This window comes from Triturus cristatus, chromosome 4_1 (assembly GCF_964204655.1).
Source record: "Triturus cristatus chromosome 4_1, aTriCri1.1, whole genome shotgun sequence".
Taxonomy (NCBI): Eukaryota; Metazoa; Chordata; class Amphibia; order Caudata; family Salamandridae; genus Triturus; species Triturus cristatus.
Window position 1 is genome coordinate 911,999,093 of NC_140585.1, and position 16,127 is coordinate 912,015,219.

At 46.9% G+C, this 16,127-nt stretch overlaps 1 long non-coding RNA gene across 1 annotated transcript in view; it reads left to right on the forward strand.

The window, feature by feature from the left end:
- The window catches only part of LOC146855787 (uncharacterized), a 136,859-nt gene that overhangs the window by 92,660 nt on the left and 28,072 nt on the right, over positions 1–16,127 (forward strand). The window lies entirely within an intron of this gene.

Sequence of the window (16,127 nt, forward strand, 5' to 3'; positions counted from 1 at the left end):
AGGCCCCCATTCTCTGCATCCACCGGACTCAGGCTTGCAGGACATGGTTCTGCCACCTGTCTACACATACCTGGGTGCCCCCCAGGACACTCCACATGATCCCTGACCTCTGCGCATGACTGTTGCTGTACTCAATGTGTCTGTCAGCACGGTTGTGCGGCCACCCCCTCAGCTGGTTGGGCCCATCACGGGTGTGTATGGTGCTCCATGTCTGTCTTGCCTAATACACTGTGACCCGTGTGTCCTGTGCCAGACTCAGGCCCCAGGGTGTGGATGGTTGAAGTCAAAAGAGAACTCAGGCATGTTTAGACTTTACAACACACATGTAAGGTAATAATGCAACCAGCAGGCATCTTCTCTTCATGGTGTGATTTTTTATTTTTCTTGGGGGGGGGGGGGGGGGGGGGATAAAGTGAGGGGCTTTCCGGGAGTTTGGAATCCAAAGTTCAGTAGGGGAGTTGGTGTCCTTGCCATTGGAAATCCTCATAGTCCATGCCACAGTCTTTGTCAACATTGGTCAGACAGTGACCAGCAGGGCCATGTGGCAGAGAATGTCTCTTGATGCTGTGATGCTGTTGCTCCAGTGGGCCAGGTGCCAGGCCAGGTGTCCTGGGAGATGGTGATGTAGCGCCGACCCTCACGGTCCTTTCCGTGGACGACCCGGCCTCCTGCGGGGACCCTCAGAAGCAGGCCGTGACGATGTTTGGGATGCTCCGTCGGATGTCTCCTCCTCCTCCTGATCCCTCCCTGTGGGTGGTGATGTTCTACGCCGTCTGGCACAGGGAGGGTTGCCCATGTTGTCGGCCATCCGACGGAGTGTATCGTGAATCCCCTGGAACACCGTCACTTGCTCAGCCTGTCTGTCCTCCATCCTCCGTTGGTGTTGCAGTAGACAGGCATGTTGCTCCGCATGTTGCTGGGCCTGCTGGGTCTTTATCTCATCGAGGGTCCCCTTGATCTCATTGAGGGTGGACACAACCTGGGCCATGCCCGTGGTGTCCTGCCGGTATGTGTCCATGATGTTACGGACATGGGAAAATACCGGTTCCCCAGCCAACTGGTCAGGCTCGCGCCTCCGCCGTCCTCCACTCCCACCACCCCTGCCCACTTGCACCTGGCCTGCCCTTGTGGGTACATCGGGTCTCCGCGACCCCTGAGGGGTGGCATTGGCGTTGTCGCCTGCCTCCTCCTGGGTGCCCGGGACACCGTGTCCCTCCTGGCCAGCCTGGCTGCATTGTGGTGGTGGGGCAGGGATCCTGGGTGTCTCCTGGGATGTGGCAGGAGTGGGGGTGGTGGTTGGCACAGTTGTACCTGACGCAGGTGCTGCAGGTGGTTGGACACCAGAGGGGCCAGGTCGGTCGGGGTCGTCCACAGAGTGGTGAGAGTCGTCGCTGCCGGTGGGATCGGGCTCCGCAGATCCGGGTCCTGTGAGTCTTCCCCCCCAGTGTTGGGGGGTGAACCACGACGTTGACCTGTGTGTGAGAGAGACAATGTTAATTTTGGTCCATGCAACATCCATGTTTCATCAGTCTCAAAGTTGGCAATTTTCCTCTTGGAATTAGGATCTGTCTTGCATTCCACTCACAGTGCACTTGTGCATGGGTGTGTCCCTTGTGCAGCACTTTGGCCCCTTTAACTATGTGTGGCACAGTCTTACTTGCTGCGTCAAGTGTGACTGCAGTTAGCAGTGGAGTGGGCAGGTGTGGCGAGCCATGCATTGGCGCCTTCCGTGTAGCACTGTACATGTGCACATGGAGTGGATCCACACACTTATATAATGCAGGTAGCTGTCGTTGTGCTCGTGAACAGGTTGTGACATGGCCCTGTGTTTTGCCATGGTGAAGAGGGGGGTTCTGGCACTGGCCACCCTTGGCTACATGCACGCAGTCTACCTGCTGACGAGCAGACATTCCCACACACCACACGGCGGATTTGCTCTCCCTGTGTCTCCCTCCCTCTCTGTCCCCCTCTCCCTCCCTCTGTGTGTCAGCCTCCTCCCTCTGTCCGTGTCCCTGTGTCTCCCTCCCTCTCTGTCCCCCTCTCCCTCCCTCCGTGTGTCAGCCTCCTCCCTCTGTCCGGGTCCCTGTGTCTCCCTCCCTCTCTGTCCCCCTCTCCCTCCCTCTCTGTCCCCCTCTCCCTCCCTCTGTGTGTCAGCCTCCTCCCTCTGTCCGTCTTCCTGTGTCTCCCTCGCTCTCTGTCCCCCTCTCCCTCCCTCCGTGTGTCAGCCTCCTCCCTCTGTCCGTGTCCCTGTGTCTCCCTCCCTCTCTGTCCCCCTCTCCCTCCCTCTCTGTCCCCCTCTCCCTCCCTCTGTGTGTCACCCTCTGTCACCTCAGCCCAGCTTCCTAGACACACACTTTTTCCAGTCCTTTGAATGGCCCTTGGCTTGTTGATGTGAGTTTGTTTCTGATCTCCAGGCACCCATTGGGTGTAGTGTCTGTGTGTGCGCTGCTGCTGTGGTTGTGTGTGCTGCCACTCTTTCACAGTGTTGGCTCTTCATTAGCTGCTGTCATGTGCAAAACAGTGCCTTCACCCCCATGTGTTGATGCAAGGCGTCCGCCATTTGCTGGCGAGTCTTTCCTGTGTGGGGACACACTGTTTGTCTGGCTGTGACCTGGGCCATATGGGCAGAGGGCATTGTTGTCTGCTTCTGAGTTGCACTATGTGATTTTTGGGGCCCACCCTCCCGCCATCCGGGTTACCGTGTCATGTGTTGGTGTCTTCTGTGGCCTGTGACTTGACATTGTCCAGCTGGGTGCATGGGGCATGGTGGCGGCAGTGGCATGTGCGTGTTCATGGAGTGTGGTTGAGTCATGCGATAGGTTGGGGTGGTTGCGTGCCTGTTAGTGATTTTGGTTGTGGATGAGGTCCCCCCCATGTGAGGTGCGTTGTTCGTGTACTCACCCGGGTCTCGGAGTCCTCCTAATCCTTCAACTGCCTCCACCGGCTGTATGGCCATCACCCTCTCCTCCCAGGGCTGGTAGTGTACGGGTCTGCGGGAGGGCCCTCCTCCAGTGGCGTTGGCCTGGTTGTGTTCCTCCAGCATCTTGGCTCGGACCCTCCTCCGCAGATCGTACCACCTGGCTTGGCATTCCTGCCTGGTCCTTCTGGTGTCCGCAACAGCATTCACAGCATCGACGATGGTCTGCCACATGGCTGTTTTTGCTGCCATGCTGGTCTGTCTGACCAATGTTCCAAAGAGCTGTGGCTCGACTCTGAGGATTTCATCAACAAGGACCTCCAACTCTCGGTTACTGAACTTTGGATTCTTGTTAGTGGGCATGGTGAGGGGTGTGGGTGTGGATGGTGGGGGGGTGTGTGGATGGTTGTGGGTGTGTGGGTGTGGTTGTGCAGGTGTGTGTGTGTGAATGTGATGATGGGGTGTTTGTGAAGGTGGTTGTGTGAAGGTGTGCAAGTGTAAGGTGTGGTGAAGCTTGTAGTATGGTTCTGTGGTGTCTGCCAGCAGTGAGTCTGTTGCAAAGGCTCATGGTTTGTGTGTGTGGGCCCTTTTTATTGGTCCATTGGTGGGTGTGGCTGTGTTTGAAGTTTGGGTGGGTGTGTTATAAGGAGTGGTGGTGTTTTGGGCCTCTGTTTGTTTTTGGCAGTTGCAGGTCAGTGAATGTGTTTTTTTACTGTTTGTTGGCCATGTTTAGTGGCTTTGTGCCATTCGAATAGTGTATTCTTGTGTTGTTTTGTTTTGTCCTGGTTGTGTACGTGCGTTTTGAGCGTGTGTACGGTGTGTACATGGGCCATTTGGTTGTACGGTGCTGTCCTTGTGTGTGGCTTGGTACGACTCGTACATGCGGTTGTGATGTTGGGGCCTGGGGTGCGCTCCGTACTTAGGAGGTTGTGTTGGGGGTGCGACTGGAACGTACTGGGGTGTACATTGACGGTGGTACGACACATACAGGGGTGGGGGTAGGACTCGAACGTACTGGGGTGTACATACATGGGGGTCGGACACGTACAGGGGTGGGGGTAGGACTCGAACGTACTGGGGTGTAAATTGACGGTGGTACGACACGTACAGGGGTGGGGGTACGACTCGAACGTACTGGGGTGTACATTGACGGTGGTACGACACGTACAGGGGTGGGGGTACGACTCGAATGTACTGGGATGTACATACATGGGGGTCGGACACGTATAGGGGTGGGGGTACGACTCGAACGTACTGGGGTGTACATAGACGGTGGTACGACACGTACAGGGGTGGGGGTACGACTCGAACGTACTGGGGTGTACATAGACGGTGGTACGACACGTACAGGGGTGGGGGTACGACTGGAACGTACTGGGGTGTACATTGACGGTGGTACGACACGTACAGGGGTGGGGGTATGACTGGAACATACTGGGGTGTACATTGACGGTGGTACGACACGTCCAGGGGTGGGGGTACGACTGGAACGTACTGGGGTGTACATTGACGGTGGTACGACACGTCCAGGGGTGGGGGTACGACTGGAACGTACTGGGGTGTACATACATGGGGGTCGGACACGTACAGGGGTGAGGGTACGACTCGAACGTACTGGGGTGTACATAGACTGTGGTACGACACGTACAGGGGTGGGGGTACGTCTTGAACGTACTGGGGTGTACATTGACGGTGGTACGACACGTACAGGGGTGGGGGTACGACTCGAACGTACTGGGGTGTACATACATGGGGGTCGGACATGTACAGGGGTGGGGGTACGACTCGAACGTACTGGGGTGTACATTGACGGTGGTACGACACGTACAGGGGTGGGGGTACGACTGGAACGCACTGGGGTGTACATTGACGGTGGTACGACACGTACAGGGGTGGGGGTACGACTCGAACGTACTGGGGTGTACATTGACGGTGGTACGACACGTACAGGGGTGGGGGTACGACTCGAACGTACTGGGGTGTACATTGACGGTGGTACGACACGTACAGGGGTGGGGGTACGACTCGAACGTACTGGGGTGTACATTGACGGTGGTACGACACGTACAGGGGTGGGGGTACGACTCGAATGTACTGGGGTGTACATACATGGGGGTCGGACACGTACAGGGGTGGGGGTACGACTCAAACGTACTGGGGTGTACATAGACGGTGGTATGACACGTACAGGGGTGGGGGTACGACTTGAACGTACTGGGGTGTACATAGACGGTGGTACGACACGTACAGGGGTGGGGGTACGACTGGAACGTACTGGGGTGTACATTGACGGTGGTACGACACGTACATGGGTGGGGGTACGACTGGAACGTACTGGGGTGTACATTGACGGTGGTACGACACGTCCAGGGGTGGGGGTACGACTGGAACGTACTGGGGTGTACATACATGGGGGTCGGACACGTACAGGGGTGGGGGTAGGACTCGAACGTACTGGGGTGTACATAGACGGTGGTACAACACGTACAGGGGTGGGGGTACGACTCGGACGTACAGGGGTGTACATACACGGGTGGGGGTGTACATACACGGGGGGTACGTCTCGGACGTACGGGGGTGGGGGGGAGTGTTGGGCGCGTATGTGGGCACATGTCTCCATGGTTGCTATGGGAGTTCGGTGCGGACGGTGTTTTTTCCATACGGTTGTAACATCGGACGCACGGGATGGATCGTGATGCCTCGGTCGGACTTCACCTTTCACATTTGTACGGTACATCGTCCGAGGACGTGTCGGACACATTTTCCGACCCGAGGACGTGTGGGAAATCATTCCCGATGCGGTTTGTATGGACTTTTTACCATGCGAATCGTGATTGCCAGTTCGTACGGCACTTGTACGATTCGTACGGTAAAAAGACCGGATACGAGTCGCACGGGGAATTTTTTTACCGGATCGTAATTGGCACCAAAGTGTTTGGGAATTGGGCTTCAACTGGTGTAATATGCCACAGCCAGAATGATTTTGAAGATGCCACGCCATCAACATATAACATCATGCATTAAATCCCTCCCAGTGAGCAAGAGAATTCAGTTTAAAATCTCAGTCCTTACATGCCAGTCTTTTCATGGTATGGGTCCTTGGTATCTGATTGAACATGTAAAACATTATCATCCCAGCAAGGATCCGAGATTGCCAAAGGCATTACTGTTAACAATTCCTAGGATTAAGCTGGTCAGAATAGGTGAGAGATCCTTTGCCCTTCTGGTGGCAAAACTTTGGACTGATCTTTCTTTTGCTTTATGTGGCATTGACAATAAGATTTGCTTTTAAAACAGTTGAAAACCTGGCTCTTTAGATTTGCTTAACAATGCTCATATAGCCTCATTGTGCTGGCTCCTACTTACTGTAGAATAGGGAGGCCAGTTATGGGTAGCTCTTGTGCTTTGCAAGTGATCTATTTATTCATTCATTCATTTGAACACCAGGTACTATATAGGGCTAAAGACAGCTAATATTCCATGGAAATGAGTGTGATGTGGAAGCATCTAAAGGTTATGCATCCCACCAACACAGCTCGTGCGGAGGTTGAGAGGAGTCAATCAAAAGAAGGAGAACAGACTGCACCAGAGGAAGTGTTTTGCCAACAGCAAGAGGAGTATTATGATAAAATGAAGCATTTCATTACATATTGCAGACACTTATTAAAATTTGTGGCCTCTGGCGAAACAAATAAAATCATTTTTTTCCAAAGTCATTGAAGTTCATCTAAAGAAACAATACAAAGACTTGTGAAAAAATCAAAGGCATTGAAAGAATAAAACCTTTGCATTACATGAACATATTTTAAAAGTTAATAATACAAAACAGTACAAAAACATTTTTCTGAAAAACGTAAACTTGTAACGAAAACAAAGGTGAAAAATGAGTTAGAAAAACTATTTTAAAAAGTACCCAGAAGTAAAGCGCTGTGTCCATCTCCTCTGCACACAACAACAGGTTTTGTGTAGATTGGCTTAGGCTGGATGCTAGCACAGAGTTGGGTGCAAGCCTTCTGCCCAACCTCCTAGAAGACATAGCCATATGCCATGTGCAGCGGGGTTCCCACCTGAAAATGGAGTTACAAATGCTACATGTAGAATATGATATAAAAACCGTAATACACTGAAAAAATGGTTTATGGTGATGTTATATTTAGCTATAGAAATAAGACCTTAATGCACAAAACAAGAAATTCACTGGAAAAAAACAAAAATTAACGTGGAGTTACAACTAGGTGATGAAGTAACACAAGAACGAACAATTAAAAACTGGAAAACCACAGAAATTTGTCAATTCAAGTATACTTAACTAACTACAACTTACTCCCCTCTTATACACTGCTTATGATTGCACATATTACAGCATTAATGACCTTTTAATTATTACGCTACTAATGACATTACTGATGACATTTAAAAGACATAATTGGTGAAAATACTGATGACATCATCCGTATCACTGCTGTCCTCATTACTCAATAATCCGTACAACTGAAAATGTGATTTTTGCTTTACTTATAACTTTGGCACTCTTTGCCGTATCTTCATGAAACATTTGGTAGGCAAGTTATCGTTTTTAAGACAGTGTTGAGCGTTACGGTTAGCTTAATTAACCACAAGTGGTCCATTTCAGGGCATTTAGATTTTATCTTGTAACCAGACAAACTCAGACATAGTGGAGGTGATCCTACTGGGCAATTTCAATCTCTCATGGATAAATAACAGGTGGCCTTTCAATGTCGGCCATGACCCTATCCTGGTCACATCAGTTAAGGATGTTGAGTTGTGTTAGACAGAGTCCTTTCAATGACTATTCTGGTGTGACACATTGCTACCTACTGCTTCCTTATGCTGAAAATGCTCAGGAACATTTTCAAAGTTCTATCTCTGGAAGTGATGAAAGTTGCAAGCCATGTACTTGTCATATCTATGTTAGATTATGGCAACTCTCTATTTTATGGCAATTCTCTGTAATATGGGATTACTTTAAATGACCTTGCCCAATTCCGAAGAATACAGAACGTGGCTGCCAGGCTAATTATGAACTTCTGAGGTAGACTCATATTTCCTCTTTTTTCCAGAGTCCGCACTTACTCCTTATCATGAATAAAATACCTATTTTTAAAACTCTTTGCCTGGCACACTAGTAACCTTTATGGGACTAGTCCTAAATATTTTTCTGTCAAAATTCAGTTCCATCGCTTGGACAGGCCTATGCAATACTCGTCTGCATTTTCTCTTTATATGGCGGCTGGTGGAATTTGAAACTGGTGATGCATAAGCAGAATGAATCAACGTATGCGAGCGAGTGCAGTGAGCGAGTCTGACGGCAATAAGGGGGGTTCGGGGGGGTTCGGGGGGGTTCTCCCCCCGTGAGGCTTTTTTTTTAAATTGGCATCTTTTTGGTGCGATTTTCAGCACTATTTCTGTGATAAATGGACTAAAAATTCAGTTCTTCTAGACTTTCAAAAAAGAAAACTCATACATTATTTCAGAGAATTTCTGGGTTGCCAAGCAAGTCTGACTTCTGAAGAGGGCTAGGGTACGAAGCAAGACTGCTTTGGCTCTACCCTTCCCAATATAAAACACTAGTTAGCGATGTGAACAAGTTCAATGGACAAACCTGGGGTCTAGGGAGAGTCCCTCTCCTGAGAAAGAAATTTAAAAAAGATTGGCAAATGGTGCATTTTAAAGCAAACGAATGCAGCGATAAAGTAAGGTTTATTAAGCAGTGGGAACATATAGTCTTGAAATATTAAACACATTAAAAACTGCCCCGTATCTTCTTGCATTAATTTGTTCAACAGTTACTGTAATATGTAAATTGTTCTGCATGACAACTTTAGCCCTTTAAAATGTATGCTTGCCGAGCTTCTTGCACTGCATGCAGCATTAACTTTGGAAAAATATGCTCTAACCAGACTTCGGGAAGCACCCACAGCTGCTGGCTGTAACCAGTCATTTAGAAATATGTGCAGACAGGTCTTTAAGTGAGCTGAAAAAAGTGGGTGCTACCTGTAAAGAAACATGCCAAATACATTTCTGTGATTCCCATAGTGTGCCATCCGACCGGTATTTTGGTTTCTTTCTGAGATGTTATTTTATCCAGATAAATGGCACAGCAACTGACATACGCCTAAAGCCTGTCAGCATGATTGGCTTTGTCACTAGGTGTTAGCTGTTTAAGATACATGAGTAACAACAATGATTTCTTATAAATAATTAACATTGAAAATGTTTACATTCTCAAATACTGAGAAAGAATCACTATTGAGACTGCATAACAACATACATTCCTGTGCACCCTCTAACATTGTATGGGGCCTGCAACTAACGAGACAATGTCCCTGATTTCATATTGAAGTCCTCCTGCTTGGCATGGTAAAGCGGTGCTTAAAGGAAATGATTGTTTTTGATGCAAAGCCCGGTCTGACTATCTTGGTAGATGGCCTTTGCAACCAAAACTATGGATGGCTGCACTGATAGATCCAAGTACCACCCATGTAACATTACCTTGACGCTAAATGGTACAGGACAGCACAAAGGGCAATTTTCACTCAGAAGGGGAGCACCTTTGGCACTGGAAAGTAAGTACCCTTCCACAACTTTGCCACACTTTGCGTCAGCACAAAGTCTTGGTTAATCTGCCCCCAGATATGTTTTAAAGAATTGGTAACAATAGTTTGCCAGATAGCTGGACTGTTCTGTCAGAGCTAAACAGCATATAATTATGATAGCATGTATGTTTGCCATGCTATATCACTGGTAGTAAAGCACATTTTCCATGATATGGAAATAGCTCGGTGAGTTACTGCCCCTACTGCGGAGACGTGCATATCGCTAGACCAGTGATTCCGACTCCCTCGGCACTGGCTAGGAGAAGCATTCTTCAGGTTTGGGACTCTGTACCTGGTTCAAATAGACTCTCGTTGCTCCGTGACAATATGCTCTGAATAGTCAGCTCACAGACTCCCTCCTGCTGCTCACCCACGTCATCACTCTGTGATACGACGTCATATGAACAAAAACCCATCCATTAAGTATTCGTTTTCACTGCTACTATTCTCCGCCATCCTTGATTCCTCCACAAACCTCTCCCCGTCTGAATGTCTCCTCCTGGGCTCAAGTGTCTATTGAGCACCGACACTACACAGTCACAGCATAACACGGCATGCATTCTGTCTACTGTAACAGCCAACCCTTTACTTTCATTCACACACATTGCCTACCTATGCTTTGAAACCATTCTGTTTCCTTCTCCTGACCTTCAACTTTACCGCCACACACGCTCCTCTTTTCCCACTTCTCCCGCTTTCTGGAATACTTTTGTTATGTGTGTTTGCAAATGCATGACTCGAAATGGCGGACAGAGGTTCATGCACATACAATTCCCATGAATGCCATAATGGGCGTCATTTATGGAAGACTGATGGAATAAAATGGCTCTGGGCTTTTTTAAAATCCTCTCCTCTTCCTGCCACTCTCAACACAGGCTGCCCTTATCTTACTCTTCCAAAAACCATCAAGCCCTCACCCCACGCTCTCAATCTTAAAGTTTATCATTTCTCTTTTTCTTCCTCTGTCTTATGAGATGTGCACTGAAGCTGAAAAAAGCGTCATAGTGCGCTATATCACACGCCAACCATAAATTGACTTATACACTGGGTACTTGCATGTTTGCCAGTTTGTAACCCACTAGCGCCAACCCAGATCTTTTGAAGGTGGGCCAGTGAGCAGCACTACATTGAGTAGGTCGCAGTGTGTGCTATGTAGGTGCTCCATGGCTATTGCTGTTAGAGTGGGTTGGCTGGGACCGAGTGTTTGTGTGCCCACCTTCCATCTGCGGAGTTCACTGCTCCACTCCCCTTCCCCTGACCCCGTGAACTGCAAAGGAAAGCTTTCTTCATCCTGCATTCTCCCTAATTATGCTCCTGGGGCAAACTGCCTGTTGCAGTTGTAGCAGGTGGGGGGGGGGGGGGAAACCTTCTCTGCCGGTGTGTGCTGAAAATGAGCCTTTAATGGCCAGAACTGGATGGGCCGCGCTGCCTCTAATGCTTGACTAAGTGCACTTACAGAGCACACACAGGCCCAGAGCCCTGTAATCACAAGGCCTTCACATCCCAAACCGGGCAGTCTGCATCTAATGACAGAGCTCTAAAATCCTCGGCCTTTGATATCTACGGCTGGAATGGCCTGTCCCTGGTAACCCTGAGTTTGGCTCTGCCCGTACTAGTTATAACCAGGACTAAACTGTACCCCGTAACCTGGAGCTCTCTGGTCCTCTCACCCTGCCTACCGAGCCAGCCAGCCTGTCTCTAGTCACCAGGTGCTCGCGCTCTCTCTGTGTTTAATATCCAGGATAGTCCAAGCCTCGACTTGTGACCCGGAGCTCAGTGCAGCCCTTCCCATGCCTTCAATGTCGACGACTGGCCCGGCCTGCCTATAGGCCTTTGTGCCGCAGCTTGACGCACCAAGGTCTGACCTTGCATGTCCCTAGTGGCCGGAGCTCTGCACTCCTTGCTTTAACATCCAGGACTAACGCAGCAAGTTCCCTGTGACCTGGAATTTGCTGCTCCTCTTGCATTTAATATTAAAGACTGGCACAAAGGGAGCGTAGATATCACCAGTGTAGCGGGTGCAGTGGCACCGCGGTCCGAGGCTGTGGTGGGCTAACTGTTGGGTGCTCGGAGCGTGGCTGTCACGAGTGTGATCCTTTATCACAGCTCATGACTGTCTCGCTCTGCGCCGCGTGTGGCATCTTTCAAATGAATTGGACCTTTGGGGAGTAATGTTTGTATTGCCATTTGGGGTATTCTACAACTGGCTTTTAACCTAACAACATGCAATAAACATATCTCCAAGCTGACCGTCTCATTCTGCGTATTTCCTGCGGATCCACTTTCTTTACACTGGCGACGAGCGGGCACAGATCCATTGCCCTTACAAATGCTGTTTTATTTAAAAGATTATACTTTTTTTTTTATTATCGATACTCCATTGAAGAGGAGAATTATTCTGGCGTGAATAATTTTGTGGATTGTGTCTTCGTGTGGGCGTTTGCAGAGAAGAAACCTGGTTCCATCGTTTTTTTTTTCTCTTTGTTGTATTCACCAAAATCGGGGAGCATAGGAGCTGTTGTGTATATTTGAACATTCGTACCTCTGCACCGATCGTTATCCATTCTCAAATCTAGAAGCTAATTCTTCGTGGAGCCATCTCGTCCTTTATCTCTGCATTCCTAAGCAGCGTCATAGATTTTCTACACGTCTTTGCGCTCAACGCTATCACACTGGTGCGTGCAACATCAAAGCAGCCATCTTGCCGGATCGGATTGGGAAAATTGTTTCTTTTCTCGGCACACTGGCGCTTGCACATCGGTGACAAGCACACCATTAAATCTAAGGTACTGTAATTCATCTATACTCTAGCGCTTGCATATCGGTGACAAGCACACCACTGAATTTAAGTCTTGGAGAGGGATTGAGGTACAATTCATTGCAGTCACTTATCCTGAGTCCCTGCTCAGCGTCATGGACTCTCTACTCGCCTCTGCGTATCACGCCATAACGTCCAAACACGCCGTTGCGTGCAACTATTTTGCTTCTGCGCTTTGGCGCTTGTTCATCGGTGACAAGCACGCCATTGAATCCAAGGTACTGTTATTCATCCAGTTTTGTATTGCTTGCACATCGGTGACAAGCACACCTTTGAACCCTAGTTTTGGCGAAAGATTTCACCTTTATACACTATTTGAGGCACAGTATATTAATTCTTCTCAAGTAATTCTACGGTGATACGCACACCGCGTGTTTCCATTATTCTTTATTGGATTCATTGCATTTACACTGTCACTTAATAGAAATCTTTTGTTATTATTTTTTTTATTTATTATTTATTTCTACTGTCATTAGTGTCTACTATATCTGGTATATATCAGCTCCTCCTTTATTTCTCACTGCCCCAGGTGACCCTCCCATGGCATGGGAAATATGGGAACCAGTGTTCTTAGCTTATGTGGAAGTGTTAAAGGGTGATGATTGTGAACCGGAAAGCAAACTTTCTCTTTTAAAACATTGTTTAGGGGGCATTGGATTAAAAAAAAATGCCAAACTACCTGCTTTACCAAACACCGGCAATATTAATGTTTATCAATATGCTTCTTCACAACTCAACATACGTTTTGGGAAGAAGAAAAATGTTGTGAGAGATTCATATTTTATTCACGCAAACGAATCAATTGAAGACTTTGTTTCCGCACTTAGATCCTTAGCTGTTTCATGTGACTTTGAGCACATATCGTATGAACAAGTCCTTAGAGATCAGATTCTGATGAGGAAGAATAACAAAAAAGTCCAAGAAAGGTTATGGACCACGTCAGATTTATCTCTCAATTCAGCAATTGACATAGCTAAATCTATTGAACAGTCCGAAAAAATTGTCAAGGAAATAAGGGGAAATGATAAAGGAGATGTTTTTAATGTCAATAAGGATAATAAGGAATTTGACAAACACAAAAAATGATTTTCTCGTAAAAATGAATCTGCCACAAAATCCGACTATAGACCTAGGAATTATATTAGTGAGACAAATAATCTAAAATTGCTTTGTTACAGATGTGGGAGTAATAGACACCTAGCTAATTTCAAAATGTGTCCTGCTATTGAGAAAATATGCACTAAATGCAACAAGAAAGGTCATTTCGCAAAATTTTGTAAGTCCCTTCCCAAGAAGGTCAACTACATACAATGCTTAGAAGATTGCGATGACTCATATGACACTGTGGAAAATGAAATTAACACTGTCATCAATGTTTGTGGAGACACAGGTATTGCTAAATTCCCTTCCTGCTCCATTTCTGTAGATAATGTAAAATTGCAATTTTTTTGTAGATTCATGTGCATGGTACACTATTATATCTTCTGACATCTTCCATAATAACTGGCCAAATAAAACCCTTTTCACACCAGATGTGTCACCTAGTGGCTATACTGGACATAAAATTGATTTAATGGGTTTCTTTAGAGCTCATTTAGTTTTTGCAGGACGTCATGCATTTTGTAAAATTTATGTTGCCTAGTCTGGACAATCCTTATTAGGATGGCCTCATCAAGAAATATTAGGGATTAAACTTGATTCCAATGCTAATCCTCCTGTTTATTCCATCTCTTCTGAAAAAGTAACTAAGCTACATTAGCGAATTAACTGGCACATGCATCAACAATGCCATTTGCGATTCCTTAATAGCGAAAAATAAGGATTCGCTAATAAGGAGTAGCAAAAGGCTATGCATGTAAAAATCGCTTACAAAATAGCGATTTCGAAACATTCCTTAATTGCTACTCGCAAATTGCGAGTCGCAATTAAGGAATACCTCCCCATTGATTCCTATGAGCCTAGAGGCCCATAGGAATGAATGGGAAGACTTTCTCAATTTGCTAATCTCAATTAGAGAATCGCAAATTGCTCATGCTATTTCAAGGGTGCCAGGGCGTCAAAAAGACACCCTGTTGCACCCCTGAAATCTGCATATGAATACATCTTGCACACACACATGCCCCAAGGGCATGTGTGTGTGTAAAATGGAACTTTGAAAAATTCACTTTAGTGCATTTTTCAAAGTTTTTCAAATTACCATGAGGTTCAACTTCATGGTAATTTGCTCCCCCTATTAGCGAAATCGCTAATTTTTAAACTTTCATGCATTGCATTTAAGGAATCTCAATTTGGGATTCCTTAAATGCAATAGCAATTTAAGGAATCGCAATTTAGAGATTCCTTAAATTGCGATTTTTGCATTTGGGATGATGCATCCCAAATGCAAAAATCCCAGTCGCAAAGGGGCAGATTCTGAGAATCTGCCCGTTTGCGACTGGCTTTTGCTTTGATGCATGTGGGCCTAATTGATCTATTTCCTAATGTATTTAGTGGGAAACTTGGGAAATATCAAGGATTTGAGCACACAATAAAACGTAATGAGAACGCAATACCAGTTCGCCATAAAGTAAGAAATGTACCCCTATCATATAGAGACAAGTTAAAAGACATAATTAAGGATTTATGTGAGAAGAGTATCATCGAACCCATTGAGTCATCTCCGTGGGTTTCTCCCATCGTTATTTCAGTTAAATCTTCTGGCGAATTGAGACTGTGTGTGGACTTGCACAGCCTAAACAGTGCCATTTGGGTGGATGCCCATCCCCTACCCAACTTACACGAACTGGTATCAACCTTAGCAGGGGCTCAAGTATTTTCGTGCATTGACTTAGCCAGCGCATACCACCAAGTTGTATTAGCTGAAGAATCAAAGAATTTGACAGCCTTTATCACCCCTTAAGGTCTTTTTAGGTTCTGCCGTATGCCTTTTGGTCTTGCCAGTGCAGCCTCTGTCTTCCAGAGATTAATGAAAGACACCTTAGAAGGCTTAACAGGCGCCATTGCCTTCCAAGATGACATTTTGGTATATGGCAAAGACAATGATGAACATGATCATAACCTAAGGAAAGTCATAGCTGCTTTGTCTGAGAAGGTCTCACTCTCCGTCTGTATAAATGCATAATCAAGGCGTTGGAAGTGGAATATCTTGGAAACACTATCAGTGGAATGGGATTCAAACCCAAACGTAAACATGTTGAAAGCATTGTTAACGCTCCAGTTCCTGTCTCTAAAGAACAGCTTATTGCTTTTCTTGGTTTAACTGAGTTTTATGCAAAATTCATACCGAATTACTCTTCAAAAATTGACCCCTTTAGATGTCTTCTTAAAAGAATGCTAAGTTTTGTTGGCCTAATGATATGTCCCAAGCCTTTGAGAATTTGAAAAGCTTTATTGTTAATGCTCCATGCCTCAAACCATTTGTATCTGGGAAAAGTTGTATCGTTTTGGTCGATGCCAGCAATACTGGTCTGGGGGTGGTTTTAGTACAGAGAGATAATGGAAAGGAATGGATCATTGCATATGCGTCCAGAGTGTTAAAAGATTCGGAGAAAAACTACTCTGTCATAGAAAGAGAACTACTTTCGTGAGCATGGGGGGCTGAACACTTCAGAACCTTTTAATGGGGTACAAAATTCACTATCAAAATCGATCACAAGCCTCTTGTTTTCCTTATGTCTCCAGGCGGAGGACGTTCCATGTCAGCGCGTTTAGCTAGATTGGCTTCAAGGTTGCAGTCATTCCAGTATAAGATAGAGTATGTGCAAGGGAAAGTCAA